Genomic DNA, 10,303 nt, shown 5'->3' on the forward strand with positions numbered 1-10,303 from the left:
ACACTCCTTCAACCATCGCTTCAACAATGAAGACGTTAATGTCTTATAGTTGTTTTTAAGCATTTTCTAATGATTAACTAATTTTAAACTAAAAATAAAATCCCTTGAATTAAAGATCTGATGAAGATCCAGCAACCAATCATCCATCCATCCATCCATCCACCCATCCATCATCTATCCATCACCCATCCAACCATTTAATATCTACTAAGGACTCAGAAATAAGAGCTCTATTCCTACCGTTTAGGAGTTCCCAGTGTAGTGAGAGAGACAGATTGTGGACAGAACTTTCTGTCTCGGAACTATAATCCCAACCACTGAAGTATGTATGGTCTGCTTTGGGATGCATGGTATGGGGAGGAAAGGCTTCCTGAGGATAAGAGGCTTAGTGAAGGCTGAGGGAGTCAGCTACACAGACTCATGGGACCATGAGAAAAGAGGATACTTGTTAAAAGCCCACCTGCTTTAGAATATGGGGGCCATTTCGGGGGGTGGGGTGGGGGTGAAAACACCAGGAAGAGATGAATCTGAAAAAATAAGCAGGGCCCCAATCCTGACGTGTTTTGTGGGCCATACTGAAGAGCTCGGATTTTATCTGAAGGCTAAGGGAAGTCACTGAAGGCTTTTCTGCAGAATAGAGACATCACCAACTTGTCTCCTCTGCTTCCCCATGGTCTGAGTCCCCATCATCACTAGAACATAGTGAACTATGAGCTAGAACATCACTTCGACGTAGAAGTCAGAGCATGTCTCCCACTGCTTAAAACCCCACCACAGCTCAATCCTGCTATGAGGCCCCATGTGACTTCTCTCCATTCTCACCTCATGCCTCCCAATCTCACTCTGCACATTGCTGCTAACTCCCTCACCTCCTTTGAGCAAATACCAACCTTCCAATGAGGACTATCCTGGCTACCCTATTTTAACCTCTACCCACACACACACTCTACCCTGTCGATACCTTGTGCCCTGCTCTGTTTTTACTCTTTCCACAGCACTTATCACCTTCAAAGATCTCATATAATTTATTAGGTTTACTGTTTTTCTTCTCCCACTAGATTCTGACTAAATAAAGACCTCTTTGTTGGGTTCATCGTTGTGTCCCAGGCAACTAGGATAAAAGACTGGCACATAGTAGATACTCAATAAATGCTCGTTGAATGTGTGGAAGAATAGATTTGATGTTTTACCAAAACCAAAAACAAACAAACAAACAAAAAAACCCAAACCCCCCAAACAAACAAATACTCAAGAAAAATTTGGAAAATGATCTGCAGGGATTTGATATTGGAGGCTGGGGAGGAATTTGTTGCTGTGACGGTAATGATAGGTGGGAGGCGGGAAGTGACTGAGGGGAGAGAAAGGAGGGCACAGGTTAGAATTACTAAAGAGAGAGAATTGGTCACTAAGGTGACCAATTATTTGGATGTGGGGCTGAGTGGCTGGGATGTCTGGCCTGGAGAGGGCACCTGGAGATAGTGGCCCCATTCCTGGAGGCAGCGGGAAGAGAAAAGAGACGCTAACTTTTGGTGAGCCATCCTTCAGTTCCCTGTGGGGCAGGTGAGTGGATACATACTCTCTCTACATATTATGGCGTACTTATGGGTTTTACGTTTTCTCTCCTCTGTGCACAGCCCCAATGCAAACACATACAATTTACCCTCAATTTTTAACAAAATCAAACTAACCGATTGTAATAACTTACTTCTCACCCTATAGCCAGTGGCCTTCCCCATGGTCTTACCTGAGGCTTTAAAGACAACCTCGGTATAAGGCACAATCAAGTATCTTTCCCGTTTCCCCAGTGTCCATTTTCACCCTGACATCCAGAGACTAAGTCTCGATTTCCCTACACCCTCAGACGCCCTCTAACTTTCCTGGAAATGGTCATGCCCTTAGCCAGTTTATTTGAGACAGGAGCAAACTCACTGTAATCCAATCCTCAGGGAAACCATTAGATTGGGGTTTTTTTGGTTGTTGTTGTTGTTGTTGTTGTTGTTGTTGTTGTTTTTAATGGCTGGCAAGGCTCTGGCTTCTCTCCAGTTCCTCAAAGCAGTAACCTCGTCTCATGATAAAACTGTACCCACTTGCTAGAAACTCAACAACTTTGTTCTTCCCTTTCTTCATAGCTCCCAGATGGCCACCAGCTGGTCTGGGCTATTTCTTGCATTCGAATCCCTTTATCCGTCCTCCTGGTTTTCTTTGTGATCTTCGTGTCTTGCCCCTCCTCCTTCTAACAGCACCATATACTCTTATAACCCTCTTTGGAAGCACCAAGAGAATTTGAGGACTTTTTGGAACATTACCTCTTTTTTTTTCTTTTGTATTGTAAGGAAAACCAGCTGCGGCGGGGCAGGGAACTGTCTCCTAGAGGAGATCAACAGCCTCCTGCATGAAAGGAGTCAGAGCAGACTTTATGTTCCTGACAAGGCTATAGGGAGACAAATGAACCCGGCATGTCCCAGAAACCACACCTCGGTCTTCCAGCTGTGCTCGGCCGGCACCCTTCATGGGCATGACGAGACGTCTGTTCCCCTCCCTGGCTTTCTCACCAGCCGGCCAGGGCGATGGAGAAATGTACCACGTGATCTCGTTTGATCGCTGTTCTGTTCCAACCCCCCCCCGCCCCCCACCGCGACCAGAGACTACTGCACCATATTCCCAGTTGTTTGCAATATAGACCTTTGATTTACACGGCTCTAGCTAGAAGACCGTCTGAAATAACAAACTGAAGAAGTGAAGCTAAGGTGTCTGTGTGTCTGTCTGCTGGGGTGGTGCTGCCTGTGCCGGGAGAGGGTGGATCTCTTTGCATGCTTGGCCTGTGTCCAGCTCCGTGCACGCACAAGGACCTGTGCAGGGCGACGGTGCGTGTGTGTGTACGTACAAGATCTGCGTGTGTGCACAGGATCCTTGCGTGTGACTGCACAGGGGATCGATGTGGGGCAACGACTGTGTGCCGTCCCTCTGGATCTGCAGATGCTGTTTGGGGGTGACCGGGCTGTGCCTGTGTGGGTGTCAGAGGGTAACGCGTGCTGTTTTGCAGGGCTATCTGCGAGTGTCTGTGCCGGGAGATTGTGGGGTGAAATTAGATGCATTTGGGCGAGTGTCGTCAAAAGAAACGTGTGGAAGATAGGTGGAGGGGTGTCTGCAAAAGTTTGGAGGGTATGTTTTGAGATGTTCGTGGAGGACGTCGGAGGTGTTAGTAAAAGTGTCGATGTGGTGGCAGTGGGGTGTGGGGGGGGTTGTGGGGCGTGACCGCAGAGCATCTATGCGGCGTCTATGGGGGGTGACTGTGGGTATGGAGGGTATTCCACTCGGGAGCACGTAGGGGCCTTTGTGGGTGAGCTTGCAAAGAGTCTACACCTGCTTTCGGGGATATTTGTGGGGGGGTTGCGGGCAAGTTTCTGGGGGGGGGGTGTGGCTGGCTGTGGGGGTGCCCGCAGACCTGTGTGCCTTTCTCTGTGAGTAGGTGTGTCTGTGGAGATGCAGTACACGAAGGAAAACGGCCTCAAAAACTTCCCACAGAAGCACAAACCGTTGCCTTGCCTTAGTGCCTTGTGGTCCCCAGAGTGTGACTGTGACAGGCCCAGTTTCCCGCAGCAGGCTGCTCTGTCCTTGGGGTCCCCCGGTCACCAGCGGTGATTTGCTCACCACTCTGCTGCACGCTGCCGGTCACTGAGGCCGCAAGCTGACTCGGGGGCCACCTCTCCTGCGAGGAGCAGGTGCGAGTTCCTGCTCTGTCCCGCGGGGTGGACACAGCCGTGCGGTCCTCACCCCGTTCCCCGGGGCACCCACCAACGCACCTGGGGCTGCCTCCGCCGGGGCAAGCACAACCTGTCATCTGGGGTACCGCCCGGAGAGACAGAAGAAGGGGCACGTCCGGCACCCGTCCCTCCAGCCAGCTCCCACACATGTCAAGGAACACGGGCCGCTGGATTTCAATCCACTTTTCTCCAAGAGGGAATCACGGGTTCCGCCTAAAATGAGATGTCCTACAGAGATGGTGCTTTTCGCTTTATCCAGCCAGCTGCCAATTAACCGGCGCCACAACCGTTCGGAGGAATCCCGCGTCTCCTCGTCAAGAGGCCGTGGTTGGCAAAGGGGTATTTAGGTTTCGCGTGTGTAGGGTTGGTGTTCGGCCTTAGCAATCAAGTCCTTTCGGCATCTCCACGATGCGGCTTGTATCCGCTCCCCGGTTGACAGATGGGGAAAGCAGAGCGGAAGGCGGCCACACTCCTGCTTGAGCCCCTGCAGGGCCCGGATCCAGAGACGCCCCGTTAGCCTGGGACTCACCGGGCCCTCCTTCAGGGAGCCTGCCAAGGCGCTCCTGGGGTCACTCCAGCTATGGTGGCCAACGTTCCGGGAGGGAACCCGGAGGGCCCAAGCAAGAGCAAATGCCCGCAAGGAGGCAGGTGGACGGACGTATTTACCTAGAGGTCCTGAGCAGGACTCCTGTGCTTATCACAAGGGGCGTTAAATGCTCTTTAAGTAAAGCTGTCAGGTGCCACACGGGGTGATTCTGGCCGGCTCTATCTTTTGTCTAAAGAAAGGTATTTCCCTAACTTCAAAGCCAAAAGCTGGTGGTGTTCATTCCTGATGTACCGTTCCTAGTCACTTTATTTTTTTAATGTTTATGTATTTATTTATTTATGTTGAGAGAGAGAGAGAGAGCAGCAGCAGAGAGAGAGGGAGAGAGAAAGAACCCCAGGCAGGCTCCGCACTGTCAGCAAAGAGTCCAATGCGGGGCTGGAACTCCCAAAACTGTGAGATCGTGACCTGAGCCAAAATCAAGAGTCAGACACTGGACCGACTGAGCCACCCTGGTGCCCCCCACCCTCCCATTCACTTTAGATAAAACTTCTCCGGTTTCCAAGAAGCACCACAGGTGGCCACTCCTTCACCTCTTTACCCAGCTGACACACAAGGGCTTTGTCTGCCCCTTGGCAGGTGCTGAGACACCACCTGAGCCCCGTCCCCAGGACACCCTCCTGTGTTGCCTCTCGGTCAGATGAACCCGGTGAATGATCTTCCTTGTCCTCCTTCTGGATACACATGAATCACCTCATTCAGATCTCAAAGCCCCTCTGGGAGGGAAGTTGAGGGGGGGGGTTAGGTATTGCTGTCTTCAGGTTATGAGTGAGGACATGGGAGCCGAGGTAAGCATCTGGCGACAGCCACACTGCAGGGAGCACACGGACAGAGCTGTGGGCCGGCATCGCCATGACCTCAGTCTCCTTCCCCAGCTACCGCCTCTAGGTGACAGGCGCTGTCCTCCCTAACAGCATCCATTCTACTGAAAGGTGAGGCATCGCTGTAAAGCCTCACCACCAGGTGGTGAGTGAGAAAGCCCCAGGGGCGGTGCAGACCATGAATATTACAGGAGGGCTGTGTGCGGCGATCAGGCAGACTGTGGAAGACACAGGGTGGGACCCAAACACTGGAGGTGGGAGAGGAATTTGACAAGCCAGGACAGAGGGGAGGGCACATTCCAAATGTGCAGTTTGTAAGCCAAGATGCAGAGGAAGGCAGGGTTCTGAAGACGGCCCACCCTTGAGCCTGTGGGGACACGGATTCAGCAGGCCGGGCAGAGAGGAATGGAAAGAAGGGGCAGATGGGAGAGGGGAGAGGAAGAGGGAATTCCCCGGGAGGGACGGGGATGCCAAGCCACCAGATCATATGTCACGGATCCTATGTCACGGGAGACCTAGGATGTGTTGGGTTTGGGTGCTTTTTTTTTCAATATTTATGGTAAAGACTGGCTCGTCGTTCGCTGTAGGCACTTCCCTCCTGATGACTTGTTCACCTGTCCCAGCTGCCGCTGCAATTAAGCTGACTATGTGACCGACTACTGACTTCTGGAATATGGGCAGAAATGACCCATAACACTTCCAGGCGCGGTCCCCAAATCCTCCCGTGTGACCATCCACTCAACTACCTTCCTTAATTTGCCGCTTGGACGCAGAGGTCTGGACATTGTATGTTTCGTTGACATGTTCAGACTGACTTTGTCTGTGATGAGTTTTGGTTTCCCTGCTCTCTGCCCTGAACCAGGCAGAACAGCGGGATATGCCCTCAGAAAACATTTCTCGAGTGAAGGAACAAACGTCCCAACTTTGGAGGTCCATAGTGGTATTGTAGCCACTCCAGGGGAGGGTTGGAATGGGAAAATGAGTCTGTCAGGGGGTGGGAGAGGAGAAGAAAAAGCTAGTTCAACCCCTAAGCTGTCTTGAGAACATTATTATTTTACCCCATGGCAATCGTTACGTAAAGAGGCTACGTCCTTGCTTCAAAATGTATTACTCCCTTCTTTTGAAATTAGATTTAAAACTTCAATATTTACCTTCATAGTTCACCTACGGAAGCCAAAGACAGAATGTTCACACATCCCTGCAACACGGTTTTAAACAGAAAAGAAAAATAAATCCCCTTCAGAAAAGCCAACACATTCCATGTATTTCCCAGCCTCTAATAGCTTGTGCACTCTTGGCAGAAACAACAAGCAATGTTTTTTCCAGTTAAAAGGGAGCAGATAGTTTTCCAGGCCTTTCTGTTTCTCTCAGAGCAGATGGGCCTTTCTGTTTAGCAGGTGGAGCTGCCGCCACCTTGAATGGGACGTGAGCTTGGTCAGACCGCACTGTCCCCATGCCCGGACCTAGGTCACAGGGGGAGCTCCCTGTGGTGTGTGCCTGCAAGCAGGGGACCCCGATCATTCCAGGATGTGTCTCATAGTGACCCGTACTTGGAACTGCGGTTGCTACAGCGGAAATCACCGGCACAATAGCAGGTGGGGACAGTAGTAGCGAAAGGTGCCCTCTGGGGTGTGAACTAAATGCTGCTAGTTTGTCGATGGGAGCTTGCTACGGTATTTTCCGGTACAGCGGGACTCAGGAAACCTCCAATAAGCAGCCAGTGCCACACTACCTGCTTCGCACGCGTTCTCTCATTACATCCTCACGACAATCCCGCGGGGTAGGCGCTTTGATTATTTCATTATATAGACCGAGGCAGAAAGAGGTTGAATGGCATACTTAGGGGACCAGAGGTCCTAGGTAGCATAGGCACTGGACTCGCTACATTTCGTGCAGCCTCCGAGCTCAGGAGACTCAGCAGCGGAACCAGCTACGGTCTTCATCGGGTTCTCAGTGTGTGGAGTGCATGGTAGGGAATGTCATTTTTTGCTCAGCCTGGCTCCGAATCTCTAGAATTAATCTCTGGTCAACCGCTGTGCTGTTCTTTTAGCCCTTCTGTGACATCCACCCAAAATTCTGTGACGTGTGCCTTATGTAATATTTTTCCAGCGCAAAATCTATTAATGAGAATTACATCCGCGTCCTTGGGTTCTGTCACTTTCCATGCAATTACAGTACCGTTTAGAACCTCATCTTATTTCAAGAAGCCACCGTATGCTGTTCCCCTCTCTCCACATTTCGCCAGTTAATATGTCATTTGCTGTCTCCGCACCCCCCCTTAGAGCCCTGCAATCTGTCTCCCTGTCCCTCCGCTCACAGTTTTCTCACCACTGTTTCCGTTTCTAATAAATTAAATGGAATTTTCCCCGTCTCTCATCTTCCTCGATCTCCCTGGATGTTCAGCTGCTAATCAGCTCTTGCCTCTTGGACATTCCCCCTCCCTCGCCTCCTGCGGGTACCTTGTCCCTCTCAGCAGCTTCTTTGCACCTGCTGGGACCCCAAGCTCGCACCTTCACAATTGCACTGTGCTGAATACTCCTGTGTTTGTTTCTTTTTGTCCCCGCAAAGATCATTTATTATGCTATTTCGTTGGTCTTCCAATGGGCCTAGCTGAGGGCTGAGCAGATGATATTTAATTTAATTAACGCTCCCTTATTCTGGCTTCTGGCTTCCAGACTTAATGATACCGTGACCCCAATTAAGTTAAGCAGTTGATGAAGCCAGTGGTCATATCAGGATTATTTGCCTGATAAATAACAGATCATAATCAGTACCAGGCCAAAGTGACCAGTGACATCCTACAATAAACTGCTTCACCTAAAAAAAGGTGAAAAAAGGGGTATCTTTTTTTTTTTTTTTTTTTTTACCATTTCCTTTAGGAAAGAGAAAAAGGAAACCAAGGTAAAAACCCTGAGAGCTCGTGGCTGGTCTGCAGTCATTTTGCTTCTGAGTCTTATCAAATCATCTCAGAGGCTTTGTTGACATTATCTGCTAACGACTGTAATCCATCTTTCCAAATGGAGAGAGGCAACCGGGCTGCCGTACGGCACCCTCAGTCCAGAGATCTGAGGTCTGAGGTCAGCCCCCGACTGTTGCCTAGAGCACCCACCCACCCGGCCAGCTGCCCACACAGGGCCTCTGGACCCGTTTCTAAAGGGTAATATTTACAGTGTTGGAGAGCTGGGCGCTGCGGAGCTTAATGGGATTCTTAATAAAGGCAGCTTTCATTAAGAGAGGGAGCATAGACGAGGTGCCCTTGCTTTTGAGGAAAGGACGACCCAGCACAAGACGGATGCTCCTTCTCAGTTTGGAAATCATGTGGGTCAAGTGCCTTGTCATGCATTAACAGCCTTTTTAAGTTCCTGGCAGATTGAGAGGAACGGCTTAGATAAATGAAGGCAGAGGAATCACGCGATCTGTCTTGGTAGCATAAACGCTGAGACACAGCAGCTGCATTTAAACAGAGCAATTTGCTAAATGAGTGGTTGGCTACTTTCCAGATGGCCAATGTGACACAGGGCTTGGATGAATCCTTTATTCAATCATGCATCTGTCTAGACTGAAGCAGGAAAGGCCAGGTTATCGCCCCTGCACCAGCCGTCCGCAGCCGCAGCCCCGGCAGCTCAGAACCCCCACAGAAACCCCGCTCGGCCTGGCTGGGGAGGCAGCTTGGCCGGAGACCAGCTGGGGAGGACGGGGCAGCCCGGCGTGCCGAAGCCTCAGGAAAAGCCAGCTTCTCGGCTGAAGGATGGCCCGCTCAGAACCTCACCTCGCCCGCCTGCCTACCGGGGACACGCAGCCAGGTGACCCTAATAGGACGAAGCGACAAAGCCTAGGAAGCAGAAATATTGGTCGCGTTCTGTGTGCGTTTCCTTTATGGGCACTTGAAAATCCTTTCACACGTGGTTCGTCTGGATTCTTCTGGTTCGGTTGTAAAATTCCCAAGGCCGCCAGAAGAATATTCTTAGCTTGGCCCCATGACCCCACTCTGCTTCCCTTTCTCTCTGCCTCTGACACTTAATTCAATCCTGACTCAAGCATTTCTTTAGAGACGATATCAGGGATATTGGCTGGGGAGGCCAAGGGGTAGACCAGATGACCACTCAGTCCTGGGGCCTCCGGGTCTATGACATGCGTTGACTGACTGATGTAAAGCAGGTCAGGTAAAATGGGGCCACTTGATGGGCAGTTTGCCCAACTTTAATAGGCAAGCATCGAACTTCATTGGGCTGTAAATGGGGACCTACAGGAAGGCAGCTCCACTAACCTATTTCTCTCTGGTAAGTTATACCGCAAGCCTATTTAATTTTTATTATTGCATCGAAAGTTTCCACAGTGAGGGTTTCATTTCCCTGTGTTCTTTAGCAAGCTATTCGAGTTTCCTGGCTAGAATGTTCTGACCAGTTAGTCAACAAGCCTCCCCACCCCGCCTCCCCTCCGCCCCAAGCCGCTGGGCCTCCACCCTCGACAGCAGCTTCCTCTTACTTCTGACTCAGGAGGAAAAGTTTAACCTGGTGAATCACCAGCAGCGCTTTCTGTGACATTCTGAGGAAAACTACAGTTTGCCGAGGAAGAACTCCGAAACGCTTCACTTCCTGCTGTTTCTGAGCTACACGGGGTGGAAAAATTTGACTCCTGCCCTGTGCCCATCCACCAAAGCTTTCTCACCAACATTTTTCTCTCTTGGAAGTTTCCGATCATCAGGGCTGTGTTGACCCTACAGTCAGCCTGAAATAAATGAGTCAAGTGAACAAGGCTGTCCTACAGGAGGGTCTAGCGTTATCCCTCTGCCCGTCTCACCCACATGCTACTTCTTTTGTAACCATTTGAGCCCAGTTTCCTCATCTGTACCACAAAGTACAGCAAATGCTTTGTGGGACAATTTTTTTTTTCCATTCTCCAACCAACATCGCTCTAGATGCGTAAGTGAGAAGCTAATCCATACACAAGGATGCACTTGGGCATGGTTGGCCTAGACTATACCCAGGGAGGTCTTTATGGCCAGAGTCCGGGCTATGGAAAGGGAGTTATTCTGGTATCTCGAATATTCCAGTAGTAGGTATGCCAAAAGTTCAGAGCAATGAAGTCACTGAACTCAGAGATAATTACAAGGC

This window comes from Panthera onca, chromosome A1 (genome assembly GCF_046562875.1).
Source record: "Panthera onca isolate mPanOnc1 chromosome A1, mPanOnc1 haplotype 2, whole genome shotgun sequence".
Lineage (NCBI taxonomy): Eukaryota > Metazoa > Chordata > Mammalia > Carnivora > Felidae > Panthera > Panthera onca.